The 22,973-nt window shown below is 49.2% G+C and overlaps 1 non-coding gene across 1 annotated transcript; it reads right to left on the bottom strand.

The window, feature by feature from the left end:
- Positions 1 to 15,533: 15,533 nt before the first annotated feature.
- On the bottom strand, positions 15,534 to 15,646 carry TRNAL-CAA (transfer RNA leucine (anticodon CAA)). The gene is made up of 2 exons: positions 15,609 to 15,646; positions 15,534 to 15,579 (listed from the first exon to the last, which is right to left on the bottom strand). It is a non-coding gene; the product is annotated as a tRNA-Leu (tRNA).
- Positions 15,647 to 22,973: the final 7,327 nt, after the last annotated feature.

Genomic DNA, 22,973 nt, shown 5'->3' with positions numbered 1-22,973 from the left:
TATTCCAGTTAGCGTGAAAAACGGAAATATTGACACATTCCTGCTTCATCCCCAAGCGCCGAAGATTCAGCACACCTCTCAAAATCTGCGAATGATTTTACCGCCCCGAACTACCCGCCGTTACGCAAGGATTTAGAAATCAAACACAAGAGGGGAATCCGAGCGGATTGTGTTTTCTCTTGGCCGAATGCACGATAGGTATCTGTCAACTAAGCCGTTTGCTTTATTTGGCGCCCCCTAGAGCTGGCAGCATGCTCAGCAGTTGTTCATCACCTCTGATGCACAGGCGCATTATATCACTGTAACCTGCGGCCTAATACCATGGACCTGACAAGCATGCATAGAATTGATTCGTACCTAGGTAGGTATTACCTCACAACATGTGTAGCTAGTTAACTGTCTGGTAATAAGCGTCCAGGGCCGTGGACTGAAACAAATGGTGACCTCGCTCTTTACTGTGCCGACATCCGACAGCAAATGACGCCGCAAGGCTACGCTATCGCTGTTTATGCCCCAGATAAGCTCGTGCCTCCACTGCCCACGCCTTGACAGTATGGGTGAAAAACTGCCTGCACGGCGACACATTAGCCTAATGTATGACGCGCCCGCTAGCACCGGGTAGCTGTGAACGAGCAGATGTGTCGCAGCTCGTGCCGGCCCGTGTCAGACCCCGCCTGGTGACGGGTCCGCCGTCTGCCCCGCACTGGAGCGGCCCCGTGATAACAGTCCAGTCACGGCCGCAGCTCCTCTGTGTCGTAGCAGCCGGCGTCAGCGCGTTAGTCTCTGGTCCCTTCGTCATTTCCGTGCCTTAGAACCTAGCTCCTAACGGGCTTTGCTAGGCGTAATAGACTTTCTTAGATCTGTAGCCTTAATGTAGATATTAGATTATATCATTGGTGTAATAATTTGCTTGAAGAAACATCTGCAAGCATGACATCTTGACAACACTCGGCAATAGGTTCATTTACAACAGTGCGTTGGTGTCGCCAAGTAAGGTGTCCTGTGATCTGAAATCTCGAGCGGATCGGCCGCACACCGAGAATGCTCCATTGTAGCTGATGTCGCGTAGGGTCTTCGCCGGAAGCATCTCTGTTTGATGGCGGGCAATCTTTTGTAATCGGTCTGTTTAAGCGTTAAAATCAAACAGATGTCTATTTTTAGCACGGGCCCTGTCGACGGTGGCTGCGGTCGCTCCGATCAAACAATGGCGGCACTTTCGGCTCGTGCGTCATCGAAAGGGTTTCTGCCATGAACGCTTCTGCAGTCGTAAATATCAAACGAGGCGTGCGTGCGACAATGTGTTTCGCAGTTTTACGATAAGTTTCGTGGCGCAGTCACTCGGCGGGTTATTCGCTGCCGATGAGTCACGTCTTGATAAACGGTTACCTCTGCTGCGCGTGCTAAGAACCGAAGCAAAGCGCAACAGGGAGCCTCCGAACTGATCGTTTGGGAAGATACTGCATAACACCGATGTTTGTTCATCGAAGCGGACAGTTGACTGCCGCAAGCAAAAACTGCATGTCTAGTTTAACAGCCATTCAGCATGCGGTCTGGTCGCGGTGGGTTGAAGGGAGCGTCTCTGATGTATTTGGTTTTCTCAATGTACGCCTAAGGGGAGTTTGGCAATTATGTTTGGTTAATTCTGGTTGCTTAACGTGCATTTGGGTGTTGCAACGGTTTTGATTTATTTATTGTATCGATCTCATTGATGAACAAATACAATATTTAAAGATAAACCAATCAGCGGGCAGGAAAGGACGAAAGCAATGGCTTATATGTGGCGAGTCACTGCGCGCTAGAGGAATGGCCATTACTTGGTTGCTAGGTAACGCAGAACAATCACATTTCCCTACAGCCAGGTGCAGCTGATTGACATGACACATTACTTGTTCCTCATCCCAAAATATAATATGCCGACATGAATTGGTGTGTATCAACTGACCAGCGTTGCCATATTTCTGGACCCGTACACTTGCAGCCCTCAGCGGAATGTAAAAAAACATCAACATAATGGCCGCCGCCATCGCCGCCTTCGCAAGCTGCTGTCAGCGCCGGCAAGCGACATCCTCGAACAGCCATCGGTTAGAACAAGCGATACCATCTCGATGATGACCATGTGTTTAGTAGTGAATAATGCTTAGGAGCTATCCGATAGCTTTGTTCTTCTATACAAACCACAGAAAATTTCGGGTTGTGACAATATCTCGTAAGTAGAGGCGAATTTGTGGAAGCCAGTGATACCAAAATTTGGAAATCGATAAATCCCTACCATCCCACGCGCATAGTCAAAAATCCTAACGTGACTAGGCACACTCCCTTCAACAAAGGATTGAAAAATTGGGAAGGGATCTGAGAACATGTCGTCATATTTGTTAAGCAAAAATCAAATCCATTGAGAATCCAGAGAGCCCGTTGGGTAGTCGCAGCCTCTTCAGTGTAAATGACGCCGGACAGTTTGTCGCAAGCTGCTAATTGTCTGCCGGCCAGATCCGGCAAGCTGATATCTACTGTCGGCCCAAATCCTTAAACATTCTGTGACCATTTAACATTTGTATTTTTTCTTGGCACCCTCTGATCGTCTCAAAATGTCCACTGACCGCGGCGTTTACGCCAGCTAATCTTGCGACAATTTGCCGTGCTCGGGAGCTGAAACCGTTTGTGGCGCCTCAGCCGCCTGGCCGGCAGTTGTAACGACGTAGTGGTCCATGTCGCATTCCATCCCCCGGTTTTCTCAAAACCACGGCGTCGGTCTTAACACTCTTAGCCTCACGTGTTTGTAGCTATGTCACCTCACAGCCCACTGAACCACTCAAGACACCCCCCGCCTCGTCTGTGCCCCCCCCCCCCCCCCCCCCCCCCCCCCCCCCCCGGTCGGGCGGGCCGGCCTGCTGTGTCCCGATGGTATCGGATTCGAGCGTGCGACACGATAGCACCCAGGACGCCTCGTAACACACTCGAATGGATGTCCAGCGCTATCTGATCCAGCCGACAAGGATAGATGGCCGTCCTCCGTGTCAAAGGGTCAGCTCGAACAGCACCGGACAGCATTTTTGGGCCAAGAATCGCCTGGAATGTCGGGAATGTGGTATGGCGTCTGCCTCACGCTCGGCGGCCTGGAATGCATGGCGACGCGCACGGTGTATTACTCTAAGGAGAGAGAAATGACTGCAAGTGTACAATGTGATTGATTGTGCGCAAAAACGCTTTCAATTTAACTGTCGGGTTTCGAGTTTCAAGTTCTATACATAACTTCATGCGTAGAAATAAACGCCGCATTCGATTGGCGCTGACGCTGTGCTGCTGCAAGATGGCGCTGCTTATTTTTGCCTTCGGCAATCTCTTTCTGGTGAGAATTGTCTCCAAAGTCAGCCAACGCCGTGTCTTAAAAAGAAAAACAGGACCTAAGCCGTGACACGCAAAAGCGGCGCCGACGTAGCTGAATGTCCACGTACGGATCACATCATGAAGATAGACAAATGGGATTTCTTCGGTCATCTGCTTGTGAGCGACCCGGCCAGAAAGATTGCGACCGAAAGTTTTGAACAAGTTACAAAATGTAAAGTAACGATAGATGTAGACCTTCAAAATGTCCACCGAAGCTCGCGGACATTTTTATGTTCAACGACACCTAGTATTTCTTAATCATAGATCTTAAAAAACAGCTCCGCATATCCGGAACATTTCCGATTTTCCGTTGCGATATTGCGGGTGTCAGGCTGATTTGCAGTCAGCTGGGCATTTGCACCGTGCCGGCTGTGTTATCTGTCTGGGTGCGATGTTATCTGTCTGGGTGCGATGTTATCTGTCTGGGTGCGATGTTATCTGTCTGGGTGCGATGTTATCTGTCTGGGTGCGATGTCATCTGTCTGGGTGCGATGTTATCTGTCTGGGTGCGATGTTATCTGTCTGGGTGCGATGTTATATGTCTGGGGTGCGATGTTATCTGTCTGGGTGCGATGTTATCTGTCTGGGTGCGATGTTATCTGTCTGGGTGCGATGGATGTCGAATGCTCGATCACTGGACGGCGGGATCGCGAGTTACATGACACGAAATGGTTCACTTGACACAGGGAGCAAAGGTCCTGCGCATTCGTGAGCGTTGCAGTGTCAGCGGCACCACAAGTGTGCGAGATAACGTCCTTTTCCGAGCGCTGCCCCCCATTCGCGTCGACTTTGCTGATTTCGACAGATAATAATGACTGCTGATTCAGGAGTGCGCTATGCATAATAACAATTCTACGCATTATGTTGAGATTGGAGTGTTTTGTTTCTTCGCTGTCATTTGTCAGAGTGAATGCGTCATCAAAATTACAGCGGACATATTAGTAACGTTTTGGAGCGCAGGGAGAGAATCAGTTATCGGCGATTAAGTAAAAAAGAGACTAAGCGAATAAGTCAGGCAAGGACTACGGAAGACTCGAAGTCAATATGTGGTATGTTGGTTAGTCCGACCGTGACATAGAGCCTGTCACAAATGGCGTCACATGGCGTGACACATCGACGTATAGCTGGCCATCATGCACACGCATGCTTGCTACCAAGGAGTTCTGTCACCGAAGGCTGCTTTGGGTATATTGAAAACTGATATGTGTGCCTATATTACACGATCATTACTTAAATCGTCATTTGACCTCTGAAAAAGTTTCTGCATTTACATCTCCAGAAGATCCCTCAAACAAATATTCGACCTCCAAGATGAAAGCGTGACATGCTTCGCTTTGGAAACGTGCTCTGCTCAATCTTGAGTTAGATACACGTCTTTTCTAGCGTGAACCGGTTACCAAAATGACTATAACTCTGAAGTCAGTAAGCTGACCAGGTGCCTGCTTCCTGGTAATGAGAGCTACGGAAATGTTGATGGAGGACTGCTGTCTGGCCGCCGTGCCTCGAGTTCAGTGGGACCGGTATCCCTTCTCCGGTCTGCGTTGAGTCGGGGCTGGCCCGGTCTGCGCTCTTTAGTCCGGTCTGCATTCTAGCCAAGTCTGCGCTCTAGTCCGGTCTGCGTTCTAGGCCAGGCTGCGCTCAAGTCCGGTCTCCCGGGGCGCCTCCCGGTCTCCCCGGTAGCCGAACGGAATGTATTTGTTTACGGGGGCAGCTACCCGCGCCGCCGCCATCATCAATCACCCCGTGCCGGCCACTGGCGCTGTTTTCCCCGGCGGCGGCGCGGCGGCGGGCCTGGGAGGTGCCCGGCTCCGCCCGGTCCTCCCAGGCCCTAACCAATGAATAATCCGCCCGCGGCGCCGCCGGGGTCGGCGAACGGACGCGCAAAGACGTCCCTGCACGTCTTCGGCGGCTGCCAGGCATCGTCAAATGCAACGCGGACGATCGATCATCTCGTAAAGGATTCGTTGTGTGATACTTACTGATAGTGCCGCCGCCCAGGGCGAGCCCAGCCTGCTGCCGTGCGGTGAGAGGCCCGGGCCCCCGGCGCCCGTCCCTGCTCGGGCCTCCGCCCGCCTCGGGGACGGGCGGCGGCGGCCACTCGGAGCCCCTCCGTCCCGCCTCTGAGGCTGCCGTCACCAACGGCGGCTTTGGACTCAAAGCCGGTGAGTCATAAAAATGATTGGGGCACAAAGCGCGCGGTCGGGGTGGCCGACGGGGCGGATAGAGCGAGCGGCGGCGCGGGAGAGGGTCGGCACGCGTCCCCCGGCGCCGCTCGGCCCATCGGCGGGTTATAAATGTCCCGTATCGCAAAATGTGAAAGCGCCCGCCCGCGTCGCGCAAATGAAACGAGGCTCATTCAGCCACCATCCGAGGGGAGTCTACCAAAGATTGCTGCTCGACCGATTGGATATTGCCCACGTTGGGGTAGTCACATTATGATGGACTTAAGTCACGATATTTATTCAGTGGATGCTCGAAGCTGGCAATGCCGCGTCCCACCGAAGAGCGACGAACTCTCATTCCATGGCACATTCCGTGAAACTAGGAATTTACTTTGGATTGAATGTGTGCAAGCCTTCATCGCCAACGGATTAGCCCCATGCAAGATTTCCCAGCCGGGCAAATGTGCTAACTCACGCGAATGGGATCCGATTCGGTGTGCCCAAACTTGCAGGATATAATTCCAATGATATAATGTGTGTACACAACGGAAATAACATCAAACAATTTCGAAATGTTGTGCAAACCATTGCGTACTTCTATATGGACGCTATGACTTAATAATGACCTTTTTTGCCCAGTGTCCAAAATTGGCTCAATTCCCATAACACTCACAGCGGGTTATTTCATTACATTTTGTATCAGTCCAGTTAATGCCCTCCCATCTGCCCTTCTGTTGTGTTCAAACAATTAAAAGATATCTCCCCAGAGCACTAACACGCGCTATGGTGGGGTGTTAATTTGACCCCCGAAAGTTTTGCCAAAATAACTTTCAAATGGTGCAACCGCACTGCGCCAAACTTGGCGGAGCTGTAGGCAATTTAAAAACCGATGCATTGGTGTGTATATATATATATATATATATATATATATATATATATAATGCAAGTAAGTGAACTTGTAAGACCACTTACCAATGAGAGATCAAAGTCACAAGCCTTTGACCTGTGGCAGGTCAAAGACTATGATGACTAAGTCTAGCCTATGGTGTCAAAGCTCTGCTCGAAGGTACGCGCCACTACCATATATGTCCTCTGTGTGGTAATTCTCTGATACGGTCACCAGGTCCATTGGAGTGGCCAGCAACTACGGCCATTTCATTGAAATGTCTGAAAACCAAATCAACATATACCCATCGAAAGTTTGTCTGATGTTTTGGCACTTTCGCTTCAGTTGTTTAGTGAATACACGGTTAGTTTTGATTTGATGTTGCCAAAGCTATTTTTCTAGCCTTCCCCCTCCTGTTTGCAAACCCACAGCCGCACGCTTCTTCAGGAGTGACTGCCTCATGGGCAAAACAATTATCGAAATCCCAGCAAATGCCTGGGTTCGAGTGAGAGTAGCATCAGGCTATTAAATCATTTATGTGCGGCGAACCATCAGCTACACAGAAAGCAGCATTAATTAAGTTGCAGTCAATGTAACAATGCCCCCCCCCCTTTCCTGGGCTCTAATCCAAGGGGCACACCAGCTTGAATAACTAAAGGATGCAAACACATCAATCCAAACAGAATCACACAGTCACTGTCACATCACAATGCAACCACAGCCACAATGGAGAGAGCTATAGAACAGAAGATAAAACAAACAACACAGATAAAGGCGGCACGCTCCACGACAAAATTCGTTTATCTCCGTAACAAAACGGTCAAAATAGCCCTAAAGCTCGTGTAGTTCACGACCGCTGACATCCGCTCGTCTGCAAGCAGCAAGTTCCATTCGCAAGATGCGCGAAACATGTCCAAACGGCGCCCAAAGTCAGTCCGGTCATGTGGCAGCTACAGCTGCTCGATGGCCGTTGTCCAAGTGGCACGGGTGGACACAGCATGATCAGAGCGGCGTACTACACGCCCTCGTATAGCACCCCCCGCGTCTGGGTGAATGCTACACGTGACTGCGATGTCGCGTTCACATAAAGTTCGGCGATTTAGTCCCATTCTGGTGCGCGCAGCGTGGTTGCTGCTCGTTTTCAATGATATTGCATGCGATGCGGGCACCAAAGTTTAAAGCCTTTTGCACGCGTCGCTTCTGTGTCACATTATTGTTCCTCTACGTCCGTTTACGTTATCGTTCGTGGGGAAAAAGAGGTGTCTCGATGAGCAGCTGTTTAGATTCTTTGAGAGGATGGTGTCGCATTCTAGCGAGCCCAATGAGAACGCCGTAGCAGCGGTGCACAATGGTGGAGATGTGTTCTTCCCATGGAAGACACGAATTGATGGTGACTTTCAGAATCATAACCCCCTGTGACGGATTGATTTCGTTTTGTCGAATGTGGCGAAAAAGCTGCGGATCGGTTTTTGGTCGGCGTGATTTAATTTGGAAGATTTCTGTCTTGAGAGGATTATTTATCGGACCGAATTGAGCAAACCCGCTACTTGCTACCACCAAATGGTTCCCTACACGACTTTCTAGCCCGAGAATGTGCAAGGGTAGGTCAACGTCAAGCAACTGGTCTTTTTAACGCGACAACGCGTCTTGTCGCTAGCGTACATAATTATCCTTTCGTACGGCCATGTTGGAGTTAAGTCGATAGTAAACATGAGGGAAAGGACTCCGCCCAGGATCAATCCCTGGACCACCCCATTTGCCACATCAAGAACGCTGGTTCCGCGTCCCAATGACTGTGCGCGACCTTGAGCTCACGCACCAAGCCACGAGGCATTGATGTTGTACCATCCCAGTTTCTTCCAGAGACGGTCACCGTCAAGGAGAAGAGAGCACCATTAAATGCTTAGGACGCGTCAGCGGTGACCAGTGACGTCATCACGCATCTGTCCATGTTTTTAGCCGCGTATTTGACAGAGTCGAGCATGGCCGTCTCAGTGGAGAGACCTGGGCGGAAACCATGCTGCTAAGGACGTGGGATGTCATGCGATGACAAGTAATGCATCAGCTAATACCACACCACACGCCCGCAAAGTTTGGCAACAACTAGCAGGGTGGAGATCGGTCGACAACTGTTCGGATCGTGAGGTTTTCATAGTCTTGTTTTAGGTAAGCGAGACCCTTTGGTGGATGATTAGAATGCCCCTTCCTATGTACTTTTAACTATCGACGGTTATGTGGGGGAAAGCGGGGCAAGACAGACACCTTAACGGGTTTTTTAATATGGAAGTTCATAAGTCTGTCCAGAAAGTCTTTAGCAGGTGGATATTGAAGGTTGATCAACCGTCTATTTCTTATACAAGCGCTGGTTTGATATCTCTTCATGTTAAAGTGTGATCTCCTTATCAGGCAATGTTTTTTCCTCATTTTGCCCCTGGCTTGGGGTAAAACGAAGCAGTATTCGGGGCAAAAAGGACAAGTGACGGGATTGAATAAGCGAAACAAATATTTTCAAAGTTGTCATTTTTTAATGAAAACGCATCAATAAATGCATTGCTCGGTGAGTAGGGATTTATCTAGACATCCAATAGCTATATTTCTTAAGTTTGGGCTCATATTTTGTTCGAACCATCCCACTCCATACTCGTTTCCTCAGTATGATCCCACGAATGAAAGTTATAATGGCCAGCAACTGTGTATTACGGCTTGGTATAAAGCGACGGCCATTGCTGCATGGCTTAGACACAGAACTAGAGGAACACAGCCTGGTGCTTACACAATGAGACGACAACGATCGAGTCTCAAACACACAAGTCATCGAGCAAAGTTCGCTCAGGAACACTCACTCGTTCTTCTCAACCCACTTCTTAGTCACTGTGAACGCAAAACACGAAAACAGCACAGCCTAGTGGACCCGTCAGCAGGTACGACCAATGGCGAAACTAGACAGACACCTCCCTGTCTAACTTCTTTTCCTTTGAGCCTCTTCTCGAGTTCCTCCTTGAATGGTGTGCCAGTCGAGACACATGTGTTACCTTCCTTTCGTCCCTAACCTCTCTCCTCCCTTGAGTGCACTTTTGGCACGGGGAGGATTTCACGTGGAGACACATAGGAGCTTGCTGGTGTGTCATTTTGGCCTTGGGAAGCATGGCTCGGTCCAGCTGAGCATGACACTTCCAGAACGTCATCTTCGTCATCGCTAGAGCTCGAGAAATCACCTGGCAGAGCCCCAGCGGTGAGCAACTTCGCCGGAGTTTCCGCATTAGTCGAGCTTCCCTGCCCCGACATTCCAGCCTGCGTTGCGTCTCCTGCGACAGTTTCCGAGGACTCCCGAACGTTCGTGCTCACCGAGACATCAACGTCAGAGCGCCCAGGCATAGGCAGAGGAGCTGCTGCGGAGTTGAGACCCACTGGTGCGTCTGCGGTGCCGGTCAGCGGGATGTTCGTTGTTTCTGCCGCTGCGAAGTCCTTCGCCAAATACATAGCGGTTTGTGGGAAAGATCCCCGTGACTTCGAAGCCCTTCAGCGCCGTCTTCACTGTTGCCGCCTGCACGTAGGCTGACCCGATCAGCTCCCTCATCTCATACAGTGTGATGACTTTACCAGGGCTGTTTCCGAGCCACGTTCTCTGACCTTGGAAGAAGAAGGTGCTGACGGGAAGCATGAACGTCCGTTCCAGTGGTTGAAGGCGGTGTGGGGTGTGCGGAGGAGTGGTGAGCACACCAGGACCACACCTGCTTCCCTGCACAGCAGGATGGCTGCGAGGCTCTTGGTGTGGCTGGCATGTCCATCCAGTATGAGAATGACTGGATCCTGTTCCGAGGGCTTCGCGTGCTGTATGGAATGGTCAAGCCATTTCACGAACAGATCCTTCTGCATCCAACCAGACTCATGGTACAGCACCAGGATACCTGGGGGAAGACCCTTCTCCAACTGCTGGTTGGCCCTCTTTCTTGGGAATATCACACCTGGAGGTATGTAGCTCCCCGCAGCGTTGATACACATCATCCAGGTAACCAGCGTGCCTCGTTCCGCAGATGTCAGTTGGCCGACCTGCTTGCACCCTTTCCTCGCCAGCACCTTCTCTTGTTTTGTCGCGACCGTGTTGAATCCCGTTTCATTCATGTTGTGGTTGCGTGTGGGACCGTAATGGGCAGAATCCATCTGCGACTCAAGGTTGTCGAAGAACGCGTTGACATTGACTGAGGCGCGAGCAACGTTTGTGGTCTCTGGTGTCCTCAGTGAGACCGTGGGGTTCCTCTTGCGGAAGCACCGTATCCACCTCTCCCCTGCCATCTTAGTCACCGTGTTGAATGGGTGAGTGATCTTGTTTCTGTCTGCGAACTCATACGCGAGCTTCTTGAGGTCAGTCAGCGTTATTCCGAACATCCGGTTTTGGAGCTCCATTATGTGCTGTACCAAATTTCGCTCCTGAGCTTCCGTGAAAACAGGTTTGTGTCGACTCAGGACCTTCTCTGTGGTCTCTGTTACTGACATTGCCCGTGCCTTTTTCAGCTGTCTGTCGAGAGTCGACTTCGGGACCAGAAAGCGGCGTGCCGCTTCTTTGGTAGAAATTTTTCCCATCTTGACTGCTTTGGTGGCCTTTGCCATCGTACCCTGCTTCCAGGATTGCCGATCGATTTTTCTCTTGTAATTTCGAACCATTCTCCGTCCGGCGAAGTAGTTCCTCTGTAAAAAAAGAACGTCAGCGTGAACGTTGAACGGATTTGGGAGGGTCATTTACCCCTTAAGCCCCCCCCCCCCCTCTTCCCACCCCTCCCTGGACCCATCAGTGTACCTACATTCTTTTTTATAAACTAGGAAAACGTTTACCTGCTATGAAAAATTAAGTATAATCATCAAAGCGAAATGCCTAGCTGCATGCCTACAACTGGTTGGTAATAGGGCGTTTCATTTCTTTTGCTAAATTAGTTTCGTTTAATATGAAGGGCGATATGATGAAACACCTTCTATGTAATACTATATAATAAGGCAATCCTAATGTTCAAGGAACAAGACACCGTTGCACTATTTAATCACTTAAAAACAAAACATTGAGTTTAAGGGGAATGCAAGGCCTTTTTCCCACTTTATTGAAGTTGGCAGCGTTTCTGGGCACAACATGATAGATAAACATTAAAACTTTCTACGATTTGCTGGGTCTTGCCCAAAAACAGAGAAAAGAAAACTTAAATTCATTTTTTACGCCAGTTCTGTCAGACAGAATAACTATGCGTTAGTACTTACGCCAGTGCCTGTGCACGCAGAAAAATACACCCTTTAAATGTACGGAAAGGTATGAAGTGTACTGTGAGTTTTGTGCAATAATGACCAAAAATGTATTAACTTATCACCTTTTCATGGCCTAAGTTAGCAAATGCGTGGTACTGAATCAAGTTATCACAGGTAGGTACTTACAATGTTTATGTTCACAAATAAGCTTTGTTAAACAACATAATTGCAATAAATTAGTCCTAAAAGGAACGATAGATATACAACTATCACATGCGCACCTTCAATAAATTATAAACGACAAATCGCAAGCCCGCACATTCCCAGTTTGACGCAGTAGTTCGACCATTATTTAATCATAGAACTGAAACAGGATCGATTCACTTGTTTCGGGCTCTACTCATGTGCCTACCAATGCCGTTGAAACATTGTGTTCGTGGCTTATTTAAGCCAAACTTTCATTGCGATAGTCATGTTTCAGGCGGGGCAAAACAGGACCTTTTGCGTCCTATTTTCCCCCGAGTGTCCATTTTGTCCCAACCATTCCGTCCCATGGACGCCAATAACACAACATGATTCGACACGCAACGAAAACTGGCCCGAAAAATTCACAATTGCTCACGAGGGATCTGCATGCATACACCATCAAAGCGCAGCAATTTTGAATTCACAATTCATTATACTCGTAGAATAAACAACGTTCAAATCACCATAAAAATAATCACACAAAAAATGGAAAGCGAAAACTCACGTTCACCTCCAACGACGGCCGCCGACAGAAAGGGCCTGTGCACGTCATTTCCGTCCCCTTTCAGAGAAGCTTTAGTTTAAACCATTGATTTCCTACGGCGCCACCTCTAACAGCCGAAATCGCGGGGTGCCCGTTTTACCAGGGGGCCTCATTTTGCTCCGTTTTCCCCTACTTGTATGCGATGCACGTAACAGGCTGACAAAGTGCCACATGCCCTGGGTGCCTCTTCCCCTTGAATACATTGCACATGAGCTCCCCCCCCCCCTCCCCCCTCCCTTGAGAAGGCCATACTTTATCCAGGAGGACCCTGGAAAATCCTACCCCCAACTTAAAATCCGTGGCGCTACTCCTGGTATGATGAACAGCATGTACAATTTAATATGGTTTTGACTGCATTCCGGAGAAGCCGGAACGCCCGCTCAGTCCCCCTCGCATTGAGTCCGCCCCTTGTCAGTGCGCGCGTGGTCGCGCCCTTTATGGAAGCCCTGACGTCATTATTTTGAAGCCGCAGTAGGACGAGTACTTAAGCTTTACCCTCCGCATTGGCATAACAAAAGAGAACAAGAGCAAAGAGAACAAGAGCAAAGTTACACAAAGCAAAGTTACATAGGTGCAGCTCAAGTAAGCAAAAGAGCCAACAATTGTTGCCAATGATTGGGGGTTCTATTCAGAGCTGACGCCCTGACCTCCCTTAACTGTGAATTTCTCAATATATTTGACCCGCTACATGTTGACGAACGGCAGTTATTATTTTCAATCGCTGTATCATTTATGAAATAATCTTTTATCTGAGTGGAGTGGTATTTGCAATGATAAAACAACACCCAAAGACCGGAGACTCTCTGCAGCACTTAACTCTTCCTTAAGTTAGTGATGTTTCAACGGGACCATATCAAGGGACCAAAACGAACATTGATGACCCGATTGAGCATTGCGGGAGGGGGCGGAACTCATAGAATAATACAAGTCGGCCCCCTGCCAGCACAAACGGCAATTTTTTTGTTGAAAACTTCTGCAAAGTCAGGTCAGTTAACCTATCTAACTCCTTCGTTGACGTATGTATAAGCTACGGCGCAATTGTTCGTGAGCAAGTGCACGCACGCCAATGTCGCGAACGGATGAAGCTCTTTTCACGAAAGTACGTACACAAACGTCCGTAACCAATAAATCTGAAATCATAAGTTTCAATAGATAACACTCCTTTGGCGAGTGTTCCAGGACCGATCAACTCCCCGGATACCAAATCACGCGCCGTCAGCTCGCAGACTTCGCTGAACTTTGGGGTTTGCACGAGATAAGACTGTTCGTAAACTGTGCAGCTGTGTCTGTGTAAGACATAGACTGTGTTAGCTCAGCCCCATCCAGCGTGCGTTTAATAAATTATAGCCTTGGGAAATCGAAGTCGGGAGCCAACAAGGCCCAAGTCAAACGGTGCAGCAAAGACGGTACAGGGAGTGCGTTTTTCTCTCCGCACTGGATTACGTTCTATAAGCGATCTTTGATATAGGGTCAGGCACGTGTCTGCACGTCGCATTCCACAAATCATCAGACTTCGCCGCGGCCGTCAGCCAGCGTCAGTGGCGAGCTCAGGAGACGTCAGGCGGGGGTGTCGACAGAGGCGTCGTCAAGGTGAGCCATAAAGGGGCAGCAGCCAACGCGGCAGTTGGGTTCGGTGATTATCTTTGTATTTTGTAAACTTCTGGTCTCTTCCATCTCAGGACCATTTTGCACTGCCCCCGTTGACTCGGGTCCAGTTGGCCGCCGGACAGCGTTTAAATTAATGTCATGAAGAGCTGTGCAAGCCATGATATTTGACCTGGCCTATGCGGCTGCTGCTCTCCACCGCCGTACCCCACCCCTCCTCTCGCCGGTCGACGGGATGTGACGGCCCCGCCGTGACATCTCATCCGGGGGCCGGCTCCGATCATGGTGGATCTACATCGCAATCTTCAGCACACACCCGCGTACGAGCTTTTGCGCATGCCCATGCGCTAGACAAACTTGGTCACTGAGGAACAGTTGCGTTCGAAATTTGTGTGCTCACACTGAACATCAGTAGAGGAGCTTTTGTGTGCGTATTTTTTTGTGAGACGAACTTCGTTCCCTACGCTTCTTTGCCAACGAACTTTGCATACCTACACCGTGCATCAGCATACAGAAGTTTGTTTACGCCGTGATTTTTTCACACGTTCCTTATGCTGGGAAGCATTTGCGTTCAAGCACTTGCGTGTGACCTTTTTCCATACGAACTTTTCCTCGCATGATATGAACATTTTCGTTGGATCGATACGAGCTATTTCCCAGCCTACAATATAACGTACGAACTTTATCCTATGTAAACTTTAAACCCTTGGATGCTACGAAATTAATGCCCTTCATTCTGGTGGGCATTAGACACAATAACTTTATCTCAGGAGATATTGTCACACGCAATTTATATACGTACTTTTGTCCTCAACACGAACTTGATCGATTCTAGTAGCGACACTACTATTGCTGCGGAGGCCGCGCGAACTAACAAAAAGGTGGCGCCTTTGTACTTGCTAACGCTTCACACGAAACGATGAGCTTCTCTTAGCTGGTTTTGCACAAATCTACCTTTCAGTGACGCCCAAAATAATATATGATGCTGAGATTCGTTTCAGAAATTCTGTCACCTTTTTGCACTTATGTAAGGCTTATGTTTTGCACTTGTGTTAAAGAAATTGCCCGGTGCTGATAGCTTCATGGGAAGAAAGAGTCGTATCTAATCTAAGCAGGCTGCGTTGACTAGAACGAATCGAATACCTACATTCGTCAAGAACAGAAGCTGTCAATGAAGCATTCTGTGATGCACTTTTGCTTGAGCACTAACTCCTGTGCTGTGTAGTTATCACTAAAACTTGTTTCGGGATACCTGAAAGCTTGGCAAGGCATATTTGCCTAACCTGCGGCGGACCCAGTACATCATCTATGGTGGGCCAGACCGGGAACCTCGTTACGAAACAACTTATCATGAAACGCATCGCAAATACGAGCCCTCGCAGAGAAAATCTTCCCAATGCTGCAATGAGATGACATCTTTTACAACGTTCGCGAAAGCATTTGCACCACACGTCAAAATCCCCGATATAAAAGATCTTGTCAGAAGTGGGATTCGAACCCACGCCCTCATACGAGGACCAGAATGCTCGCCCTCTATCGGAGGGAAGGGAACCTTGAGTCTGGCGCCTTAGACCACTCGGCCATCCTGACACGTGCCAGTACGTCTCTTATAGTTGTACGAAATATTGTCTAAGCTTGCTTATAGTTCAGCACACTTCTATTGGTCTGTGTTCTATCCAGTTTCAAATGCACTGTTCAGAACTGTTAGGTGGCATTCTAACCGTCTATGCTACCGTGGGCATCCATCGTTTATCCGGTACTTCACCAATGTTGGTTTGGCTGCTTCCATGTATTTCCCGGAATATTGTAAAAGGATAACAGATAGCTGAGAAGCTTAAGTATCAGATCATTCCTATCTTCTTTGGGATTATTTCTTGTCCAATTCTACGAGGCTGCTCAAACACAGAATTGTTGTAATCACAGATGAAAAAGCATCTGCTTAGTGTCAACATAAAGTGGATTAAATATATAAATGAACACAACCATTAGGCAGCGTAGAGAAAGGTTATAGGCTGTCGGGACTTCTCTTGATTCCCTATCATTATACCAAGCGACGCCCCTGTTGCTGTTACGTACCCTAGCTCGGAGAACTTATCCAAAGAGCAAACTTTTAAAGGGAATGTTCCACATTTGAAGATATTAAAGCAAGCGTCAGATATGATGAAATAAGCTCACTTAAAACTGTTGGTATATCTAACTGGAAAAGACTGTTCTATAAAATACAACTTCCCTCTTAAGCATGCTCAACATGTCATTGTTTTTCATAACGCCATGAAGCGTTTGTATAACGTTCCAAGTGTTGCCCAATTGGCCGGGACCCATCGGCTACGAGGGGGGGGGGGGGCATAGCCGACCGAACAGACCCAGTTTTTTTACACAGACCACAACATAAATTGGACGTCTTTCGGCTTCCAGATGACCCATAACAGTTGCAAACGAAAGTGAAGGGACCACGAGCAGTAGCGCAGGCAGGGGGCACAAGGGGCACGTGCCCCCCCCCCCTTAGGCTCCGATGGGTCCGAAGGGCCACTTGGAATCTACTATGAAGGGCTCGAAAAGCCAGCCAGGGGTTTCATGGTCCCGGCCCGCAGGGCCGAACACTCAAATGCCAGCCAGAGGACCCTGCGCGCTGATCAGGGGCCTTTTGAGTCGACAACGGCCTATATTTTGGTCAGACGCCGCCAGTAAAGCACAGTCGGTTCCGTGATGGTATGAGCCTAAGGGCCTAAATTTTGAGCCTGAGCCTAAATTTTTCCAAGCAGGGACAAAGCCGGAGCCAGCGATTTACATCGCTCGGGGCCCCATAGCGCTTGACAGGGCCTGTGTTGTTAAGGGCCCCCGAGTTGGCCAGAGGCAATGTTCGAGTAGGTCTGAAGAGCGTAGAGCGCGCACCTGGTGCGACGCCAAATGATCTAAGGGACCCGGGACCCGGTTGAAGGGTCTGAGGTCATGAAGGGCTGATCGCGGTCTTATTTAGGGGCCCAGACCCGCGGAGACCTATTCCCAAATAGCGGTCGGGGGGTCCCTTGCACAGATTTTGGACAATAGGCCCACATCAACATATAGGCCCATATCAACCTCCTGAGTTGATATGGGCCTATATGTTGGTCAGGTGCCACCGTATCACATAGCCGTCTCTGTATCAGTATGGGCCTGAAGACCCAGCTCCCAATCAACTATAAAGCCAGGGCCAGTGATTTACATTGGTTGGAGGCCTTATATCTGTCGCCGGCCACAGTGCCTAACAGAGGGCCCTGTGCTCACAAGAGCCCCGAGCCGACTGAGGGAAGTGTCCGATGAGGCGAAGAGGGGCCCGAGTAGCCCACCGGGACGGGCCATCACGGGCCCGGTTGGAGGGTATAAGGGCCCGAAGGACTGGCTGTAGGTCACAGAAAGAACCGCGGCCCGTAAGGTCGTCACCTGAAATATCAATCAGAGGTCCTCTTGCCCCGTTTTAGGAGCCCTTGAGACAATGCGGGTGTCTAATACGGTCAGAGACCACCAACACCGAACAGTCGGCTCCATGTCCGTCTGAGCCCTTGAGATCCATTTCCCAAGCAGAAACGAGGCTGTAATCAACGATTCGCAATGTTTGGGGTCCCTGACACAATGAGCGAGTCGGAGCGGTGTTTGAGGGAGCCCAAAGAGGGGCCGAAGGGTCTCTCGAGACCAAAGATCAAGGGCCCGATGGGATGGCTGAAGGGTCCGGAGGGCTGGCTGCGGGTCATATTAAGGACCTTTGCCCATAGGCCCGTTGACGTGATCTCATATGTCGGTAAGATGATCTTTTGTACCAATGGGGACCGCTGACACAGAGCGTTCCTCTATTTCGACCAAAGATAGCGAACAACGAACAGTTAGCTTCATGTTGGTCTGAGTTCTGGGGGCCCATTTTCCAAGCAAGAACAAGGCCAGGCCCGCGATTGACATCGGTCGGGCTCCGGTATCGTTCAGGGGCCCACAGTGCCTAACAGGGCATTCTGTGTCAATAAACGGGCCTCGAATCGGTCAGAAGATTTGTTCAACAGGGACGGGGACGAGAGCCCGAATGGCAGACGGTCTCTTGCGTTGGTCGGGGCCTTCTGGCAATTGAAAGAAACAAGAATGCATGATGAGTGCTCACATTGAGGTAGTAGAAGAGTCCTGTGCCAGTCAGGGCCCCCACTACCGAACGGCGCACCCTCTAGCCTTTCCAGCATGGGCCGTTAAGTCCAACTGGAGTCTGTGTGTCAATTATGTGGCCACCTGCGGTCAGGGATGAGATGAGATTAATGACTGTGTTGATCAACAGGGATATTGTGGCGTTAATGACGGCTCATGCCCCGATCCAGGGTCACCTGCGCGGGTCAGGAGGCCTCCTGCGTCTGGAAACGGACCAACGTGATATGATGTATCCCTTCAAGGGTCTCCGGATCGGCCAGGGGAAACGCCAGGTGTCGCCAGAATGACGGCTGGAAAACGTTTAGACGAAATGGCTTTTCACCTTTTGACCGGGAGCAGCGATGTGCCCCGCAGTGTTGTTCTCAAGGAGGTCTCTTTACCGGAAATAAGAGGCCTCCTTAGTGCTGAATGGGGTGAGTCGAAATGGGCTTAAACGCACAAGGCTATCCCTTGTTTCCCTGAGAATGTTCAGTATTTTGCAGAATCGACTATTGAAACAAATGCCATCAAAATGTTTAAGCCTGCGCGCCGGAAGCCGATAGTGTGGTGGTTCACGCGCCTGCGTTAACCATTGCGCATCTGGGAAACCGACGCTGCGCGGCCTAACGAGACTGCAGCGCCTGGTGTCGAATTTGTTGTTTTTATGGTATGCGAGCGTGCACGCTCAAAACTACGCCATATAATTTGTACTATAAATCAATTCTGAATGCATGTTGAAGATATCCAGTTAAACGTGGCCTGGCCATGTTAACACAAAGTTGACCCATTTTGATCTTCAAGTTTACCTTTGCGGAATCCTTGCTATTTCAGTACCGCACAGATCAAAATTCTGCAAAGTTTCCAGCTTCTATCGGTTAAAAGAAATCCGCTGGATCGTTGTAAAATGAAGAGCGACGGCGATTTAATTCATACACTCATTTAACGCGTGATTTTATCAGTTTATTTTCTATAAATTTGAGACAGAATTGAAATCGCGGTAGCATCTGGCCTATATTCCAGTTTTAGAAGGCAAAATGTGTAATTTATAGTTATATATATATATATATATATATATATATATATATATATATATATATGTGTGTGTGTGTGTGTGTGTGTGTGTGTGTGTGTGTGTGTGCGTGTGTGTGTATGTATATATACATATATGTGTGTACACATACATATATGTGTGTACATATCTAAAAGAAATCATGTCCTTTATAGCAAATGGTTCATATCCAGCGATTTTTGGGGACCTCTTCACGGTCAGGGAACTTTTTGTCAACCCTGTGCCCCCACCCTCTTCTCAAGGCTCTGCCTGCGCCCTTGCCCACTAGCAAACTTAAGTTATTCTTCACTGATTAAGAGGGTGGTGATTGGAAGGTCTTAAAACTGCATACGCTGTTCAGAGGCCCCACACTGTTTCCGGGGGGCCCTCCACGGAGGCCCTCCACAGCCCTACGTTCTTGTCAGGGCCTCATTTGATAACCCGTTCGGACACACTCGATCGTTCGGGGGCCTTATCATTTGGGTCTTGGGTATTTCTATTTCGATGGGGGGCACTTCACTCCTGTCAGGAGCTCTATCTGTTAACCTGCGTGGACACGCTCGGTCGCTTAGCAGCCCTCTACATTAAGTCGTGGACATTTCTGAGCTGAATGGAGGGCCTGTGGTCTTGTCGGGGGCCCCCATCTGTTACCCTGCTCGGGCACGCTCGATGGTTCGGGAACCCTTCAAATTGCGCCTGGGTACTTCCTATTTTACTTGAGAGCCCGACGCACTTGTCGGGGACCATCTGTTCACCTCCTCGGGCACACTAGATTGTTCGAGGGCCCTGTTCTTTTAGTCTTGATATTTGAATGTAGGGCCCTACGCATCTGTCAGGGCCATCTGATAGCCGGCATGGGTACATTCTATATTTTGGGGCCTTCCACACTGGGTCTTGGGTATTTCTTATTTAAATGGAGTGTCCTACGTCCGTGTCGAGGCCCCCTTTGATAAGTTGCTCTGGCATACTGTATCGTTTGGGGGTCATGTACATTGGTTCTTGCATACTTCTTATTCGCATGAATGGTCCCACGCTCTTGTCGAGAGCGCTATCTATTAACCTGCTCAGGTGCACTTGATCGTTTGGGGCCCTCCACATTGTGCCGCAGGGCACACTCGTCATTCCTAGGCCCTCCATACTGTGTCTTGGGTACTTCTTAGCTTGAAGCGATCCGTATGTCCTTGTCGAGGCACCATCTATCAAACTGCTCGGGCCAATGGCGGATCCGGAAGAGGGGGAGGGGACACCGAACCGTACTCGTCCCCTTGTGCTTCTTGGGGGCCCTTGGGCTCTGAAGGGGCCCATGAGCAGGCGAACGGGGAGCTTTCAAACACAAAGCACACAAAAATTGGACTCCTTTGGCCTTCCAGACGATCGCGAACAGTCACACGCGAAAGTGAAGTCCGTCAGCAGACAAGCTCATTACGCTGTCTAGAGGCGTTACGCTGTAGTTGGTGTCATATATGGCTAATTGCTGGGTCAATCCGATCGCTAAGGAGCCTTCCACGTTGTCTTTGATCTCTTTGCATGTTTGCTATTTGGAACTAGCTACTCACATGCCTGGGCATTCTTCATCGAACAGGGGCCCACGTATTCTTCCGAGAGCGCGTGGACCCCTTCATGGTGAGATTCTTCGATCCACGTATTCTTCCCATTTGACAGACAGGCTTCATACGTTTTTGTTGGGGACCCCATATGCCGCGTTACGCTCAGTTACTCAGATGCTCTTCATATTGGTCCAGGATTCTTTCCACTTTCTCGGAGGGCCTTGTGCTGTTGCTGGGGATCTTGTAAGGTAAGACACCGAGACACTCGATGCCCAGGGGCCCTCTACATTGATCTCGGACTCTTTGCCTTTGATCTCATTTGCGGAGGACCATTTAGCTCCCATCGTGGTCCTTTCCGTTAACCTCGCTGGGCGCCCCTAATCGCGCAGGGCGTTAATTCACACACACTGAGCTTGGGTGCGCGCGCACACTGGCCCCTTTGCTCTGGCTGGGGTCCTATCTGTCAGCCTGTTAGGGCACTCCAGATCGTTCAGGGGTCCATCACGTTGGTATTGCGTTATTTTCGCTTGCTTTGAGGACCCCATACTAGTTGACGAAAACTTCTTTGTCGTGCCTGCCGCGGCACCCATGATCGCTCAGATTTCATCGCTGTTGGTCTTGGTGCTTTGGCCTTAGAGCAGCAGTCTGATATGCGCCGATGAATTTTTACGCTCAGTTGTCGCCGAAGTCGTATGTGATATTTCGGTTGGTTATTGAATTTGCTTTACCTATAATACTTTTGCATCACACCCTTAACTATCTTATTCGTCACATTCTAATTCTAGGATATTATGTGCTCATTCATAACAAACAAAGCAAAAACTCTGCATTAGCCATCAGCCATCACCTGATCACATCGACCAGCCTGCTAGCTATAATATATTTGGAATCAGGTTTCTGCTGGACTTTTTCAACTTAAGCGTTTTTGATAACTTTTGATGTCATACCTTGTGGTACGTTCTTACGCCCCACTGCTCATCACATTACGTAGTGCTTCATGCTCATGATCGAAAACAAACAGCCCACAAACGAGACCGATGCCACTGTGAACAGCACAATCGCTCAGAAAGGCCACTGGTCAGATCCCATGAGCCGCACATCTCTTGCCTTGTTTACCGAAACATTCATAACTGGACGATATAGACAGGTACACCCACCCTGACAAGTATGCTGAATGACATGTCATAAATGAGACAATCAATGTCCTTGCCTTCAACAACATGCTCGAATACCCGCCTATTCAGAGCTTGGCAGGGCTTAATCGCTTCCTTGAGACCATCGATACATCAACGGTTAGATAATTTCCTACAATCTTAACTTATCTTCAGTGGGTGATGATGTCATTTTCCAAATGAACTAACAGGTGATTCCAGTCCTTTGCCCAGCATACTGGTGAAAGCAACTGGCCTGTAATTTTCCGTGGTGTTTATGGGACTGATGCACGTTGGCATGTGGGTTTGAACTGAGAAACCCGTCTGTGCGATCGTTCCCTGCCATTCACTGTCATGGCCTTTTTAGCGCTTCAAATCCCTTACTTCTGGGCTTGATACACTAAACTTGTGTAGTATGTGACGCGTCGCCCATGGAAAGCCCGCAAGGTACGCCTAACGTCACAGGAACGGCATGCAAACACCTTGCTTGATTAGCTAAAAATGCAAACGCACTGAAACCCTGAAAAATGAAGCAATGATAGAATCAAAATACAAATGTTCATGCTCAAGAAAAGAAAGGACCCTCATTCCTTCCTCTTTACAGTCATGCAGCACCAAATGACCTAATGACATAGAGTAGTTGGCTTAACGTCTGATTCCACTGCTGGTTGCGTGCCTCGATATCGGCTTAGGTTTTTTCTAGATTTAATCTGAACCTCTTGAATGAATGGATTTCTCGAATTAGAGTTCAAACTAAGCAATGCTTGTCGTGTGAGCCCTGACCCCTGCTATTCGATCTTGCAATTCCAGGTCAATGGCAGAATTTGGCAGGCGAAAGTTTCACGTGTCGCAATGCTCGGCACAGGCCGTCCTGCCCTCTGACGTCACCTGACCTTCAGTGTGACCGCTGGGGGTAGGTGGATCCAAGCGCAGGCGCCCTAACCACCTGAGCTATAAAGATGCATAGACTGAGCTATTAGGATGGACCGACCGAGCTAGCAGGCTGTTTAGACTGTTTTAATTAAAACCAT

Source organism: Pollicipes pollicipes, unplaced genomic scaffold (assembly GCF_011947565.3).
Source record: "Pollicipes pollicipes isolate AB1234 unplaced genomic scaffold, Ppol_2.1 Scaffold_4881;HRSCAF=5763_pilon_pilon_pilon, whole genome shotgun sequence".
Lineage (NCBI taxonomy): Eukaryota > Metazoa > Arthropoda > Thecostraca > Pollicipedomorpha > Pollicipedidae > Pollicipes > Pollicipes pollicipes.
The sequence above is the reverse complement of the archived record's forward strand: the minus strand, read 5'-3'. Positions and strand labels throughout refer to the sequence as shown.